Genomic DNA, 17959 nt, shown 5'->3' on the forward strand with positions numbered 1-17959 from the left:
ACAGGAATTCACATCAGAAAATGCAAGTTTATCACAATACTGAGAGTTCTAAGGTTGACAGTTGTAGCTCTGTATCACACTGATAAGCAATGTTCCGACAAAAACGACTTGTTTTCCTGGGGATAACTGCGTGTTTTCGTCAGCACTCAACCCGACAAAAACATACCTCCTCGACAAAGCGATCGCTCCAGCAGCATTGCCTCTGAGGTAAGGATTTCTGGTTTATTCAATCCTCTATGTCCCCCTGAAATAATGTTTTCATTAGTTCTCGAAAAGGTTGGCTATTACAATTTCTAAAGACAAGCTTATTTAAAAAAAAGCATTCAAGCTTGCTTTCGAAGGGCATTGCGAGTTGCATATTGTAGAAGTCGGTTTCACAGGGAGAAATGGCTCAACGCTGTAAAACAATCCTTCAAGGGGTAATATCTCACCTTCACACAAAGACTTGTGGCGAGAGTGGTGGCAGCTTGACTCTGAGCTCTTGGTGAAGTCTGCAAGACATGAAGTAGAAGAGAAAAAGAATAAGCACTCCAAAGTAACCCCTGAAAAAAAAAAAACGTTATGGTACGTATCGCGTCGGCGTCATGACAAAATGCTTCGTTTCGAAATTTTTAACGCTAAGCAGCAGAATAAAGACGCATGTAACATGATACACTGACCTTGTCCTTTCATACACGCATAATTCTGTCTCTGAAGCAATTTAATTATGTAACGACAGAACTAAGGAAGCAAATAGAAATTGAGGATGCAGAGAGGTGAATCCAAAATACTTCCGGTTGGCTACCCTACATTTGGAAGATTAGGGAAGGAGAATAGAAAGAGGGAGGAGGGAAGAGAAAGAAAAAAAGTTTAAAAAGAAGAAGGGAAAAAACACAAACTTCCATTAACAAGCAATTTCGTTTCATGGTATATCATTGGAAGAACGTTATCGGAACGCGAGCTACGACAGGACTGTAACAGATACCAACAACGATTCCCTCCGTGCAAGGCGACTGGCGCGGCGCCCCACGGCCGTCAGACCAGTCAGCCGTTGAGAGCTCGAACAAAACCAAACGCTCTCCCAACGCCCGCTAACACGCAGTTTGTCCGAACCATGGACGAACTGCTGCGTAGTCAATTGCAGCAAAAGGTACACGTCGTGTTCTATACGTGAACGACGTTTTACAGTTTGTCGACTCGTCCTTGCTTTATTGGGTGGCGAAATGAGTGGATTACGGTTGTGAGATGTAAAAAGAGTCTTTTGTTTTTTTTTTGCTGATTTCCGCTCCTTTTGCCGTCTTTCGTTCTACCGCTGTATGCTTGAATTGTTCTCAGACACCACGTCTGCAAGTGCAATGATCGTTCGTGATGGTCCTGCTACCATAGAGCTGGTGAGAAAAGAAAGTTATGCAAGACATTCTAATTTAGCTCAAGGCTGATGAAATACGTTAATAGACCTTAATTATTATTTCGCCGTCTACCCATCGCAGCTTTGGGAAATGCGAGGTGCTTTGCAGACTGGATAGGACTATTAGTTAAGGGGCGAACTGAGTTACGCAGCATATTACCGTAAACACAGCTAGCCGCCCAGGAACGCTACGCGAACGCGGCCGAATCAAGCTAGAACTTTGATAGGTTGGTTGACCCATATTAAACTGGCGTCACCCACTACGGAGGGTTGGCCATGTTGGTGCCTTGTTATATATAAAGGCATTTGTTGATAATCTCAATATGCTTAGCAATAGATCGTTTTGAAAACAAGTAATTAGCTCCATTTATGAAAGAAACACTAATGTTGTTCAAGAGTAAGCTTGATTTAGGTAACCTTAGTATTCAATCTCTTTCGTCTCGCGTAATAAATCGCATTCATCACCACAAACACTCCATTGGCTAAAACTTAGTGCTGCAATCCGAGAGGAAAGAACCCCCGGAAGCTATGAATTGAATCCCATCCTTTGGAACGGTTCATCCACAACTTTTTTTTTTATTGATTGGCAAACAATCTGCATGTTAGGAAAAAATGATGCAGGGTGAAAAGTATCAAAACTACTGGGTGAAAAACGAAGCTTTTCCAATACTGTAGTGATGAATGTGCGTTTTGTGAAACTGCATAAAAAACGCAAGAGGTTGTAGTGAATGATAGAGACGTCATGGTGGCCGAAGTGACCGTTGCTGAAGTGATCGCCACTTCAAAAGGTGAAGCGAAAGACGAAACGGGGCGGCGGCGTTCTGTTTCTCGTTCGCGCCTGAAGCTTTTAGCATTTCTGCGTGAGTCGTGAGATCATAATCAGGATCAGTGAGGATGATGGCGCGACTATTTCAAGCAAAACAATCCGTGACACTCGGTGGCTGTAAATCACTCTGGCGCGAAGTCGCAACAAACGAGCAAACCACCGAACTGCCCTGGAGCCATCGATAATTCTAAATGGTCCGAGTATTTTGCGAGCGTGTACGTGTGTAGTCGGCACGCATCAATATTATTCTGAGCGTGAAAAAAAGGCAGCCTACCACGACAGTTATGAAGCAAGCATCTTGCATTGCACACGCCTGACGCACGCATTTGCCGTCAGTATACTGACGACAGGCAGCAGGACGCTCACTAACGTGGAAAACGTGGCCGCTTTCGTGCAGCTTTTCCCATTTATTCATAGTCGCATTGTAAAGAAAAAATGTCATCCTACGATATCTCAAAATCCTCATCGAAGAACTAACGCGCCGGCCACGGGCGCTTTTGCCACCATATAGCTGCCAAAGCAATGAGGATCTGCTGTCTGCTCAATGTTGGGCGCCCGCGGCACCACAAGTGGCGCTGAGGGCGGCTTTCAAAGTGAACCATATAATGGTACCAAAACTGCTGTGCCTGCCCTGGCAGTTGAAGGTGGCGATGAGGCATCCTGGTGTTGTGCTTAATTTCGAAAGTTCTATGCTAGCCGCGACGACCCCGTATTTCGTTCAAGGGAGACGGTGAAACTTCTCGAGTGCAGGTTTAGAAAAACCTTAGGTACAGATCGTTAGGTAGTCAAAATTATTGTGGAGTCTCTCATTTCAGCGTGCATCGTAATAAGTTCGTGGTTTTCTTTTTTAAAAAGGTGGGAGGATGCCATCATTCCATTTCGCGAAAATGCAGCGTAGCTGGTGAGAAACCCCGCTGTCACTGCAAATGGCTCCTTTGAGGCTAGGAGGTCAACCATAGTGATGGCACTGTGCGTGTTCATGCTCAGTTCCACTTACGGCACATTGTTCAAACACGGGAGGAGAGCAGACGTGCGAACTACACCCCTGAGATGAAATTCGACATGCTATAAAAGGGCCCTTCAACCACACCGAGCCGAAAGGAGAGAGCAGTCTTGTTTTGTTTTTTCTCGCCTTCGATACCCTTCCTAGTCCGCCTTAGAGGAGCTACGGTACTCGGCTGCTGATCCGAATATCGTGGATTCGATTCTGATTGATTGATTGATATGTGGGGTTTAACGTCCCAAAACCACCATTTGATTACGAGAGACGCCGTAGTGGAGGGCTCCGGAAATTTCGACAACCTGGGGTTCTTTAACGTGCACCCCAATCTGAGCACACGGGCCTACAACATTTCCGCCTACATCGCAAAATGCAGCCGGGAATCGAACCCGCGACCTGCGGGTCCGCAGCCGAGTACCTTAGCCACTAGACCACCGCGGCGGGACATGGATTCGATCCTGGCCGCAGCGGTCGCATTTCGATGGAGGTGAAATGTTAAAAGCCCCCTGTATGGTGTGATGTCAGTGCACGTTAAAGAACACCCGATGGTCAAATTTCCGGAGCCCACCACTACGGCGTCTCTCACAATCATATTGGGTTTTACGGGGGCGTAAAACCCAATTTATGAAATTAATTATTATTATTATTATTATTATTATTATTATTATTATTATTATTATTATTATTATTATTATTATTATTACCACCGCTCCAAGAAGCGCCACTTATTTTTTTCAGAAAACACGTGGAATGTCAGCACTAAAGATTGAGCCAGTAACGATCTCCTGTAACACGCTGCTATCTCCGCTAACGCAGTCGCAAACGCACTAAGAGAAGTGAAATCAGCGCATTGTGCACGATGGTCGTGCGAGAGACAGGGCACAACTGTCATCCAGCTGCATGCCAGAGAGAGCGGGGTAGGAGATGATTCCGAAAAATATCTTTCGCATATCGACCAATCGAGAGCTTATTTTATCATGATGTCACGTGAACAAATCGCTGGCGTCACAAATGTAGCCGCAAAGACGGGAAATGCTGGGAAGGAATAATGCACTCGTTATTCGTATCTTAGAGATTGTCTGAGGACCCTAAACATTGCTCTAAGCAATGTTTAAACCGTGAATCAGCACCTGGATTGGCACTTGCACTGAGTCGCTTTGGGGCCGAGTTAATCGATTTTGATAGCGCGCTGTGAGATGGGCCATATTTTCGTATTTTTTCTCCCTGGTTTTTCTCCCTGCCTTTCCTTTAACTTGTGTATTTTTTCCTCTGTCGCTTCTCGTAAAGCCTTCATTATTGTAGAGCGTATACACATGGCTTATATAATACAAGATGGATTGATTGATTGATTGAATCATAGGGGTGAAGGCATTGAAACATAAATCACCTCCGCCCCTGATCAGTTCAGTATCGCGTTATCTGTGAAATCGACCCATTTTTTTTTTCTCATTGAGGATGCCAGACGTCACGAAAGGTACCACCCATGTAAACAATAACTAGAACAGTTTTCATGTAACAAAAACAAGTATTAAACATGACACGGTTGTGCCTGCACCCCGTGTTCACCTTTTTTTGACAATGTAGCATGTCAGACACAAGAAGCTGTTATATATATATATATATATATATATATATATATATATATATATATATATATATATATATATATATATATATATATATATATATATATATATATATATATATATGCGTGTGTGTGTGTGTGTGTGTGTGCACGCGCTTAACCAGCGCTCTTTTGTTTTTCCCGAAATGGCCCTCTAAAGCCAACATTCGAGAAGGATTACGCCGGAGTGATGATCACAAAAGTTAAATTGATGGCTTCCATCTCTCCGTCTCGTGCTCTTTGTCCTTTCCTTGGAGCGCAAAGTGGGTGCCGGTGTTTACACTCGGGATATTTTGTGCTGCTGCTTCAAGGTTTGGGAGTTTTATTCGACGATGTCTTTGCCAGTTCCGGCCGATAAGTCCGCAAAATGTGCGCCATCAATCTGCAGTGACTAAACCCACTAGCAACAACTCTTTTTTTTTTTTACATTTTCTCTTTTCGTTACCCAAAGCCGGCAAAAGCAAACACTTCAAATGTAAAGCTGAACGAAGGCGGCGCCAGGAAATGTTTGTAGAGAACGCGGCGGCCAGCCAAGCGTCTAATGCTTTCGACGGAGAGGGAGGGTACGACAGAGCGCTGCCCAAAACGGAGTCAAAACGCGTCGTGCCAACAGGAAAATTCTACAGAAGCCAATGAAGTAGCAAGCACCGGCGGTCGACTTCCGATGGGGGGCGCCAACGTTTAAAGTTCACCGGAACTCGTGCACGACATATTCGTTCCGCCAACTGCGCGGCAGGCCACTGCATGGTCGAAGCAGCCGCCATCGGTTTGTGATGAGCGGCGCCTCGTTCAGTCAACGAGTCTGTTTTAACGCAACCCTAACCGAGAGTTAAATATTCGACTATTTTCATAGCGCTTTACTAATTACTTTAGTTTTCGAGTTTTCTGTAGTTTATGAAGTTGCAACTCAACGAAGGAGAACGTTTCAAATCAGCACCATCGCAACGGTGAACGCTTATTTGAATAAGAATAGCAGCGCAAGGTAACTGGCCACAAGAGCTTGATGAGACACACTCAGCGCTATCTAGCAGTAGCACTGCATGTTTTCCCGTTTTTCTTGTGTCCTGTTACTTTGCACTGCCATCATTATTCAAGTCTTCCGAACCAACAAGCCCGCCTTGCCACTTTGATCGGTTAACGCGTTGCATCTGTAAAGAAAAAATACTAATAAGAAAAAAAAGCATCCCACTTAGAAGTGGTATGCTATACAACCGGTCTGTAAACAACGCAACCATGATGCCAGATGGCAACGGGCGGCGTATATTCTCGTCGAAGGCGCCGGGACGAGATTAGCTTATAACCACCACAGCAACAAAGAGAATGCACAGTGCGGTATAGAGCAATCTCCAAAACTCGAAGACTTTTCAGCTTCGATTAAATCTGTAACGAATCTTCAGGCAGGATCGGATGCTTTTGTCAGTTTACGGCAAGACTCCGAGAACCCTCTACGTCTATTACGAGTTCTGTTGCTTTCATTTATGTATTCCATTGCTCTGACGGTGAACTTCTCGACAAACATTGATGCCGTCAGTACGAAGTGGCGCCTGAGCAATACAAGCTATATTGTAGTTCGCGCGATGGCGCAACAGTTTTTTACAACTAAGCCCTGGCACATTATGGGAATGAGGTGTGCCATGATCTACGCAATATCGTCTTCATATCGCACTGGAGAATGGCACAATTTGGCATAAAGTACGTAGCAAATAAAAAAAAATAAGAGACTATCTCAAGTGTGTCTTACTGATTTTCGTTTTCCCGTATTAACTCCGTGAGCAGCAGCTGCCACAATATATTATACAGGGTGTTTCAAGAAATGTTTCGAATATTATTTAAAAATTACAGTGAGGAGGAATCTGTGTGCTACCTGCGGCGTTTCCTTGACTTTGGAAGAATGCATCTTCAGATGCTCACAAACAATAATTACGGCAGTAGTTATGAAAATCAAAACAATTGAGTTTTTGATCCATGGAACTAGCCGATCGAGTCAAATAGGCGAATTCAAACCCTTCTTGCGAATACTCCATTGTCACTTAGATTTTTTGAAAGGTGGGCACTGACAATCACCGCGGAGCGATAAAATCGGGCCAATTTAGCAGGCGAAACCAAAACCGACGCACCAAACAGCGCATATACCATTAACTTCGAAAACGCTCTCAGTGACGACACTGTTACCTCGCATTGGGAGAGGAGGATAAGCGAGCGTTGATAAGCGGCCACGAAGCGAAGTGTCTATGATTGACAGTTGATAACGGCGATGGAAACAGTGTCGCCACTGAGGGAGTTTTCGAAGTCAATGATAGATGCACTGTTTACTGCGTCGGCTTCCCCTTTGCCTGCTAAACTGGCCAAATTTCATAGCTCGGTGGTAATTACAAGTGGCCACGTTTCCAAAATTACGAAGTGACTTAGCAACGTTGCTTGGTGGGCAAGTTGGAACAATTCAATCATAATGTAGTGCAGCGCAAAAAAAAATGGCGGCAGACCCACGAGGTGAATGATGATGAGATTGGGCGAAGCTCCTGGAAGTATACCGTGGAATTTTATTCCGTTAATTTGCCCTATAAAATAAAACCATTGCTTTAGAAAACACCTGGTGTCTTTCGTTAAGCAGGTAGCGTCTTCTTTTTGTTTTGCTTTAGAAACATCTGGCGTCTTTTCGTTTTGCTTTCAGAAAAAAAATCTGGTGTCTTTCGTTGGTTTATTTGATCAATCAACAGCGTTTTAAACAAAAATTTCTTACTGTTTATTCACGCACAGGGGAATTCTCACCAGGCACTATTTTGGAGGTAAACAATGGCTGCTACTGGGAATGAGAGACAGCAGAAGTCGGCTTTTAACACTTCTACTAACGTTTCCTACTGGACCATGCCAACGGCTGCAAATGGGGAATGAAAAACAGGAGCATTCAGCTTTTAGTTAACGCGCACGCCGCGAATTTTTTATGGTTCAACACAGCACAGGAGAAATCTCCCACCGGCACCACCTTGCAGGTCAAAATGTAACACTTGTTACACACTACGACTACAACTACAAGGTACGAACGGGTACCGCTTTAAGGAGCTTCACCCCTAAAAAAAACAAACGAGCGAGAAAGCGATGACACAGCGCATTTTTCCAACTAAAGTTTACTAGGTTGGGACCCACGTATATATACACAGGCAAAGCAAAAATAGATAAAAACCAGGAAGAAAAAATCAAAAGATGAAACCCTAAGAAGTGCCGATAAGTCACACAAGAGCACTAACAAGCAGGCTCGTGCAAGATGCAAGGAAGGCAAGCGTAAGATTGCATTTTTTGCACCTTTTCGACAAAGAGCTTTTGTTTTCGGCGAGTCATGGAAAGGGGGACATGTTAGTACCCGTGTGTGACTTATCTGCACTTCTTTAGATTTCAACTTTTAATTTATTCTTCCCGGTTTTTATCTTTTCTTGCTTATCCTGTGTGTATACACGTGCTTCCAAATCTAATAAACTTTATTTGAAAGAATGCACTGTGTCCTCGCTCTCTCGCTAGTTTGTTGTCTGTTTTTTGCGCTGCACTATATTATGATTCTTAGTAACTATCGACTATTCGCAAGAACGCCTTGAATTAGCCTATTGGACTCGATCGGCTCATTCCACTGGTTAAAAGGTTAATTGAACAAATATATATTTACTACCGTAATAATGTTCGTGCGCATGTAAAAATGCCTTTTCCACTGTAAAAAAAAAACACCGCAGGTAGCACGCAGATTCCACCTTTCTATAAGTTATAAATAATATGGGACATATTTCTGGAAACACCCTTGATATGAAGCTACACAAATAAGGTTTATGCTATGCTCTCCATCTGTTCATTAAGCAATATGGTTTTTTTTTTCCTACACACTGGGGGTAGCTGAGAAAACCAAAAGCAGTCGACAAGTCTGCAACTGGATATCTTACTAAACGAATGGCTATAAAAAACTTTCCACCTAGCTGTCGTACTTGGAAGGGCCATAAAGCCGCTATTTGTTTCTTTCAGAGGTGTCGCAATAATTTTATCGTCAATATGCCGTGTCACAGACAAAAAAAAAAAACGACACATTTTGTTTCCTTGTTGTTCCCGTTGAATTCGGGGCTGCGGTCTGTTACCAGCGCCCATGATATTGCATTGAAATGGAGATAGGTATACTGGGATGATGTTTGAAAGTGTTCATGGTGATTAAGTAAACCGAACCCGATTTCCCCGTGTATTTGATCTTTGATCTCGTGAGTAGAGTGGCTATTGATTCGTGTGTACAAACGGCCACATAATGCAGCAGCCGAACGCGGCTTTCAGTATTATGATCAACGCTCTGTTTTTGTTGTGCAACTCCGCTACCTCAGATATGCAAACGTTTATGAGCATTAAGAAACCTCTATATACAATAATCTGCGTCATTATTTTGACATTCGCACACTCTCTCTTTCTTTATATTGAAAAAACTAGTCTGCTCCTAATGCCGGATAACACAGTATGTACCATTACAACCCCCACGTCCCCCCATAATCTTTATTATTATGTTACGGTTTGAATGCCAACTCGTTTCTTTTCATTAGAGGTATCCGTCTTTTGAGGGTGCGACGGGGGCACGGGATGTGGTTTATATATAAGGCACGCTTCCCGCATCGTCGCAGTATATATGTAGATAAACATGCAGGCAATATACGCCTCCATCGTCTAAGTATAGTGACGTAACTCAAGTGCCCTGTTAGTGCGTGCGGTTAAACGGGTCGAGCGAGGAACAAGCAAAAAAGACTTTGCCTCACGTCACTCTTCTCAGGGGCGACGTCTGTCATCTTGCGGGACGTTTGCGGTGGCAATCAAGATCGCTGGCCTCATACTGTATCTTAAGTGGCCTGATAACGGTATTTTACAAACGCACCGACGCAGATAATCAAATGAGAAAAAAAAAAACTCAGTGTGACTTTGCAGGCGCGGCCGTACCTCTGCGCCGTGCAGAGCGCATATAGGCTGACAGAGTTATAACACTGTGATTACAGATGGCTCGAGTTAACCCTGCAGAATACCGCAATAAAAATAAGACGTGAAAAAAAAGAAGATATGTTTACTTTTTTCTTCTTTCTTTCTTTATTCCTTCCTTCTTTCTCTCTCTCTCTTTCTTTCTTTCTTGTTTTTGTTCCAATGCATCCTCAGCATGAGAAAAACAGTGGCAAAACCAGATAAAAAGTTCTTCACAAAGAAAAAAAATAATGCAGCATTGAAAAAAATAGAAATAAATTTGTCTCAACGAAAGTAGACGGCTTACAGCTGCAGTGTTTCAGTGTCGTATGGCAAAAAACGACATCAGGCACACGTTCTTCTTTTCTTTCTTTTTTTCCGCATCAGCCTTGCAGACTCCATGCAAAACGAATAATCAGTTCAAACCAAAAAAGCAGGCCTTTGTCTCATCTTCTTATATAGCTTAGGTATGTTACAAAGTAAAACTTTCTCTTTTTTGCAGAAAAATAAAGAAAGAAGACAGAGTGTATAGAGTGGTTACCGGACAGAGAGGTGCTGCAGAACTCATGTGGGGCACATACGAGCGGCCACTTTTAAGTCAAATAAGAATGAATGAAAAAAAAAATGGGTGAATGAATGAATGAATGAATGAATGAATGATATGTTACCAGTACGGTACGTATACGCTGAATAACGATGACAGATCAATTGTCATCGGATGACTGATCATCATAAATGAAATCATTATTAGCATCTTTATCACAATGATTGGTATCGCAATTATCGTCTCAGCAGAAAAGAGACATCACCAGATAGCCTTGCTCTGACATACGCAACGAAATACTCTGTCAGCGAAAATACTGAAATAATAAACTTGGTCTCAAACAACCTCAGCACCGTAGCTGTCGTTGCCTTAATGGCCAAGTGCTTCACTATAAACAGCAACTAGTGCAGTCTAATCCTATCTTGTGTCCGACCATCTACATACTGTTTTACGCTGTTAGCCATGGGCAGGCATCCGGGCATGGGTCGAAAGCTCGAATTCTATACACAGCAAATTTAGAGCATTTCTTTATTTTTTCGTTCACTTTTTTCTTTACTTTTTTTAACGCCTCAATATATTTTTTTCTTCTTTCTTAGTGACGTCGTAGCTTGCGCAGAAAAATCAGTATGCATACTAGACTGCGCGTCCCCCAGTGTGTAAAGAGAGAGAGTCACAATAGTCTTATGATCTACACCTCGCGTTACTAAAGCGTCACTGACGTCTCCAAGTGAAGGCGTAAGAACAGCAACATTGTCTTCGGAATTTTTGTTTATTTGTTTTCGTTTAGCGTTGCGCTTGTGTCTTGGAGTATCATGTGCCAGGTAAAACAATACACGGCAACAATGAATCACATGAACAGATGCAAAAAAAAAAAAAGAGGCAGGGGTGCTTAGAGAGAGAGAGAGAGAAAGGAGTATCAAGTGAACATTTAAAAAAGGCCTTCACATGGCAGAACACTCGAGAGAAAGTTAATAAAACACAGACGGAAAAAACGATCATCAAGAGAGAAAAGGTCGCTTAACGGGAACGCGGCTAATGGCTGCTGCAGCATGCCGCACACGTCGAGAGGACATGGCCTGCATGCGACTCTTGGTAAACATGACAGCATGCGCATTAATCACGTGTCCCGGTCAGCCGATGGACTCGGGCGCCTTATCGGAGCCCACGCCACTGGGCTGTCCCTCGTTCTTTTTGTACTTCAACCGCTGGTTTCTGTGAGCGCGTTTGTTTCTTTCTGTCTTCGCCAGAATGGCTTGTTGTCGTCCTGACTATGTTTTGGTTGCCCGGCCTGTACCTCTGCGTTCGAGGAGGAGGACACGGCGTCCTCAACGTATTGGCCTATTTCTGTGCCACGGTAAGAAGGATTCTCCAGGCAGCGGCGAAGCCCTCGCTGCTTTCCTCGGCGCTTGTTCGTACTGGGTGCTTCTCTTTTAGTGCATCTAACGCTCGACTCGGGTAACTCACTTTGCATGCATGACACAACGCGGCGACATGGGCGTAAAGATACCGACGAGAGTCGAGAAAACAAAACGTGGTGTACGGCGCGCGATTCCACGAAGGCATGTCCATGATAACAAGCTACTTTCATCCTTTGTCAAGATTATATGCCCCCCCCCCCCCCCCCCGCCGCTGCTTGTTACTGCAGCACCGGCATCGGTGGACAAGACAGCCTTCGATTAACGCTTGATAGTAACGTTAGGCAGCCTGAAACTAGGCGAATGAGGTTTTTATATCGTGAGCGAATTGTACACCGCTCCAACTTTAATGCTTCCGAACAGTATTATGTCATTTGTTTTGTTTTGTCTTTTTTGTGGACTCATTTTTTTGTTTCTTTCTGTGAATTTTTATTCCTTCACATTAGTGAACCAAACAGCTTTGGGCGGGTCGTATCGACGAGGATATCTGGCCATTTTCACAGCGCAGTTCGAGAAAAAGAGGTTACTTTTATCTTTTCAAGCTAGAAACCTGTGCTGGAACACGTTGCGACTGGGTCAGCGAGAGTTATTTAAGCATAGGCTCATGATTTATTCAGAGGTATACGTATGGAACTAGATTAAACAAGTCTGGGAGTAGGCTGGCAAGGCAATTCGTAGGACAAACCTGAGTCAAACTTGTAATAATTGTTGGCATTTGACGTCCCCAAAACACGATATGATAATTAAGAACACCGTAGTGGAGCGCTGCGGAAATTTTGACCACACGGGGCTCTTTATGTGCGCCCAATTCCAAATGGCCTCAAGCATTCTGGCCACCACCAAAAATGCAGGCGCTCGGACCGCATTCCGAGTCAATATTGCAGCAACATTTTTCAGCAGCTCATAACCGACCTCTGGGCTGGTCCCCTCTTTCGGGAGCAGTAAAGTTTTGATCATCATCAGCAGCAGCTCATTTCTGGATGCTCCTCAACTCATTTACACGTATGTCTATGTACAGACTTCCTGGGTGTGTCGGTGCTGTTTATAAAACAAGTAACATGGACAGAAAGCAATAACTTACAGTAGCAGGCTCTCGCTACAAGGCAGTTCTAGTGCTTGTGTCAGAAAATGCATCATGACTTCGAAAATTTCACACTTCTTTTCAAAATAAATCTTGTTCTACTTTACTGTATACGTCTTGATTCTACTTCTTATATTTTTTGCACGTGACACACATCCCAGATTTTCTCCAATTTGGAAAATGTTTTGTTAATGGTGTCTCAAAAAACTGCTTTTGATGCTTCAGTATATTTCGCATAAATTATCTTCATTTAAAAAAAACTTCATGCTTTAACAAAACAACGGCAAGGAATTCAGATTCGCGCTATAAACATTACTTAGCAGCTTTGTGTGAGATAATCCTAGGATATGACTGCAATACTAATTATATTAGTTATATAGTAGTTACAGCGCGACAATGTTGAAGAAGAAACAATAAGGACAAGACAGGTTTATTCCTTATTGCTGTCGTGCAATATATAAGCCAAGTGGCCCAAATCAAGCTCGCGTTGCAGCAATTTTATGGACACTCTTGGCGGATTTTCCCTGTTGGCGTCAGGTCCCAGACATGTATGCGTACGCGTATATATAAAGAAGGCACGAAGAAAACAAAAATCAGAAAAAAATAAATTACGAAGCCCCTGAGCGGGGATTCCAACCGGTGACCCCTTGCTCTATACCATGCCTTATACAACTCAACCACGAGTCATGCATGACATTCCACGTGACATTCCAATTTCTTGGCCCCGCCGCAATGGTCTAGTGGCTAAGGTACTCGGCTGCTGACCCGCAGGTCATGATATTAAATCCCGGCTGCGGCGGCTGCATTTCCGGTGGAGGCAGAATTGTTGTAAGCCCGTGTGCTCAGATTTTGGTGCACGTTAAAGAACCCCAGGTGGTCAAAATTTCCGGAGCCCTCCACTACGGCGTCTCTCATACTCATATGGTGGTTTTGGGACGTCAAACTCCGCCTCTGAGTATGATTTTGTTTTCAATAAAGTTAAAGTGTTAATTTATATCTATGTTTTGTTACAATATAAAAAATGCAGAGAATTGTAACCCACGTATTACCTAATATATTTGTTATGTGAACATGTTAATCCCACCCCTTATGTAATACCACCCACCCCCCGGGAGGTCTTTAAGGAAAACAAAATACTGACCGACCAACCAACCGACTGTACAAGATCCATTCGTCGTGTCACTTATAAGTATAGTGTGAGACCTCAACAGGCAAGACGAAACATGTTTATACCACATCCGATTAAACGGCACATATACCAATGACTCCAGGAACAAAATCGGATTGTCAGACTCACCATTGTGTTTTCAATTAAACGTCGTAGAAAACATTATTCACGTGCTCTGTGAGTGCACAATATACGCATCAGAAAGACAGTCTCTGAAGATGGCCTTGAAGCTACAACGGGACACAAACTTGGAGTTGAAAAATTTTCTATGCCCATGGCAGAACAGCTACAGTACGTTAGACTCCACAAAAGCGCTACTGGCATTCTTGCGGGCCACAAGCCTGAGCGAAACGTTGCAAATAGTGTAGTGTGTCTGGGTGACGGCACGTGTTATGTTTTTATGACTGTATATGTCATAGGCATCACCGCGTACCTGGAGTAGCATGTCAGGTGAAAAGCCAGGCAAACTTCTCCAGCTCTCCATTAAAACAATTCTCTCTCTCTCTCTCTGCCGCATCGGCAACTACCGCCGCTACTCCACTCTCTATCTTCAGCGAGGACAGCGACGAAGCCGGCGCAAAAAATAAATAAAATGAATAAAAAACACTTGCACTCCTACGAAGATAAACATTAAATATTCACGCACAGGTGCTACAAGTACAACGCTTAGAAAGCTCGCTCCAGGCGCACTTCGTTTTAGAAGGCAAGACGAAGACATCGGCGGCTGAAATCTTCAAGAAGTGTACGAAGGGAAAAAAGGGAGGGGGGGGGAACAGAGCAGAAGTCAGGGCAAATCGACGCCCCCCTTCTCCCGCCCTCATTTGTTTACGCGGCCGCGCGCTTTTCGGGGTGACGCTCGAGGAATTTTCGTGCAGATAAGCCGCCCGTGCCGTTCCTTCGCCTTGCTCCTTTTCGAGGCATTCAGGGTTGCCTGGGCGAAAATCCCTGCCGCGCAGGACGAGAATAACGAGAGCGACGAACGGGGAGCAATAATCCAATTTGCGAGCTCTAAATCGCTCGCCCCGCTGCCACACAAATCTGAGCGCCTTTTCCACCCGCGCGCGCGCTCGCTTGTCGTAAGCGTTACTGTAGAAACACGATGCGAGAGCGCGCGTTCCTGTGCCCTGTCGAGAGTATTGTGCCGCCGGTGTTGCCCACTGGGGCCTCGGAGGATGGATTGAGTGGCCGTCGGGTCCGGCCCCGAGCAGGACACCCGAGCGGCGTGCACGATTTTCATCCTCCGGAGATAGCACGCGAAACCAGAGCGAACGCACGCGATCACCGGAAACGCGGTGAGGAAGCCAGAGGAGAAACCGCGCCACCCGAGAGCGTTAAGCCCTTGCCGGCCCCGTGCTCGTCTCTCCTCCTCTTACACCCTCAACTCCATCCTCTTCAAAAGAGCGGCGGGCTGCTCGCTCTTAACACGACGGAATGACAAGAGGGAGCGCTGCCTGCCGCCAGAGAAAACGCGCAACGCAAAGGATTCGCCGGGAACGGCGCCCCAGGCTTGTTGGCTCTCTTTCTTCTTTCTTTTTTTGTTTTAGCCTTATTACTATATGGCCGCCTCCTAAGCTTGTCGGGTGCCTGCGAGCACTCTTCCCGAAGAAAAAGGAAAGAAAAGGAAAATTTGCATTTTTATTTTGTGCATTGAATAAATTTTCGCCACCGGCTTCTAAAACTATATGGAAAAATCCTTGCATGGCGCTTCCTAAATCTTTCTTTTTATTATTATTTCTTTGTTCCGGTTGCCCGAGTATGCGTATGTGCGCACGCGCGGCAATGAGATTACGCTTTGTCTACATCCAACATGTCAAAGACGCCGCCCACCCCTCTTTGTCTCGGGGCCCATTTGCTTGAACGCGATTTTTTTTTTTTTTTGCTCCCTGCTTTTGACTTGAGCGTTTCCATTTCCTGATGCGCGTCGGTGCCACCTATCCACTTTATGTTGTCACTAAGCTCATCGAACGACTTCAACCCGTAAAAAACGCCACCAGCCTAGCGTGCGAAGCAGGCTTGGAACGTTTTTAGCAATGAAGTCATTACATTTGCGAGCTCAGCCTTTTACCACATAAAGAATTCGAGCCCCTAGGTGTTGGCGTTTGTACATGAGATGGAGTCAAACTGATGTAATAACACTGCGCCGTAACGAAGAGAGACACCGAACAATCTGCGCCTGCCGGGTGTCTCTCTATTTATGTGCTTTTTTTTCTGACTCCTTCGCGAAGGAGTGATTTCGTAAGTCTCTCTGTGTTGAGAAAAATAAGTGGGTGCGTTCAAAATGAGTCTTTGCTGAGAGGCTTCCACTCTAGTTTTTCAGCATATTCAGACCATTCGTACCAGCGCACAGCCAGCTAATAGGCACTGTTTAATTATAATTGCACTTAGAAGGCCACAAAATTTCAGCCTGTTGTTATCATTAAGTGCAATCGACCGAAGAGCTCATCCGCCCCGCCGTGGTGGTCTAGTGGCTAATGTACTCGGCTGCTGATCCGCAGGGCGCGGGTTCGAATCCCGGCTGCGGCGGCTGCATTTCTGATGGAGGCGGAAATGTTGTAGGCCCGTGTGCTCAGATTTGGGTGCACGTTAAAGAACCCCAGGTGGTCTAAATTTCCGGAGCCCTCCACTACGGCGTCTCTCATAATCATATAGTGGTTTTGGGACGTTAAACCCCACATATCAATCAATCTATCGAAGAGCTCATCCATGTGAGCGATAGATATTAGATAGTGGACACGCAGGTGCAGCCACGCTGGGGCGGCATCGCCTCGCGGAAACGCTATACTTGCGCCGCATACTGCGGGATGTAACTTTAGAGCACTCAACTGAAAGCCAGTTGAGTTGTTCAAAGGTAACGTCATGAGGGACATGCAACGAGGTATACACATTTTATCCGCATGGCGATAATTTGGAGCAACAATTACGCCTGCAGACAGCTTAAAAGTATGAACTCCTTTTGATGACTGTGCGCCGCGAAAGCGCGTTTAGCTGATTCCCTTGTGGGTGGTAAATTGCACTTAGCTGTATTTGCAACGTGTCAAGAGCTATGCATGCAGCCTATGAGGAAGGAGGCGTTCAAAATAAAGAAGATGGCTGACACCCCAGCCTAGTGCAACTGTGTATCATCACACATTGGCGCAGCCGCGTATACTTTCTGTGTGGACATTCAACACAAGATGTGGGTGGACTTCACCATTGGAGCAAATCAACGCGGTGGCATCCGGATCATGACTGCAACGGCTCAAGGTGAAGAGGAACTAGCTCTTCCGCAAGCAGTAAGCACTGACGAATTTGTTTCCTATATAAGCAATAAAATGAAGCTGACTCAAGACCATTTACTTGCTAAAAGAACGGTGACATCAACATGAAACTTCAAGACTATGAGAATTTCGAGCTGACTCCAGTAAGAAACGGCGCGAAGCCGGCTACAGCTGCTTCGTTTGACAGTTCCGTCGAGCTGAACTTTGCACCGAGAACAGAATAGGCAGCAAAATGATTTAATGCGCTTGCTTGTAAACGCGACGGAGAGGTTAAGCAGACCGAGCCGCGAACACGTCATGTTTGACTGAGAGTCTAGTAGTCCCGAATCCTGGCGAACGTTTTACGAGTATGCATGCATGCAACAAAAACTAATGGAACAGTGACAAAGATAAAGTGAAAAACATGCGATTTTTCTTATCAGGCATAGTCAAGAGTTGGTATGAATGGCGCGTCAACGCTCATAGCAACAAACCATGGATAGAGTAGAAAGCAAGCTTTCTGAGGTCCTTCAGCGAGAACAGAGTGTTGCCAGGGGACAAAGCAATCGTGTTCAAACACTGGTCTGGATCTGAACTCAGCTATTTTCATGAGAAAAGGCGGTTGCTACAGCTGGCGGATTCATCTTTGCCTGAGACGTCCGTGGTTCCGCTTATCATCCATGTTTTAGGTAAAGCCTCCAGAAACAAATACAAAT

General features: G+C 44.7%; 1 protein-coding gene across 2 annotated transcripts in view; it reads right to left on the minus strand.

The window, feature by feature from the left end:
* The window catches only part of LOC119176383 (protein O-mannosyl-transferase Tmtc3), a 395223-nt gene that overhangs the window by 242010 nt on the left and 135254 nt on the right, over window positions 1–17959 (minus strand). For both annotated transcript variants that reach the window (XM_037427640.2, XM_075877560.1), the window contains exon 2: window positions 432–491. The gene's annotated coding sequence lies outside the window, so the exon portion shown is untranslated. The remainder of the gene's footprint in view (window positions 1–431; window positions 492–17959) is intronic.

Source organism: Rhipicephalus microplus, chromosome X, assembly GCF_043290135.1.
Source record: "Rhipicephalus microplus isolate Deutch F79 chromosome X, USDA_Rmic, whole genome shotgun sequence".
NCBI classification, from domain to species: domain Eukaryota; kingdom Metazoa; phylum Arthropoda; class Arachnida; order Ixodida; family Ixodidae; genus Rhipicephalus; species Rhipicephalus microplus.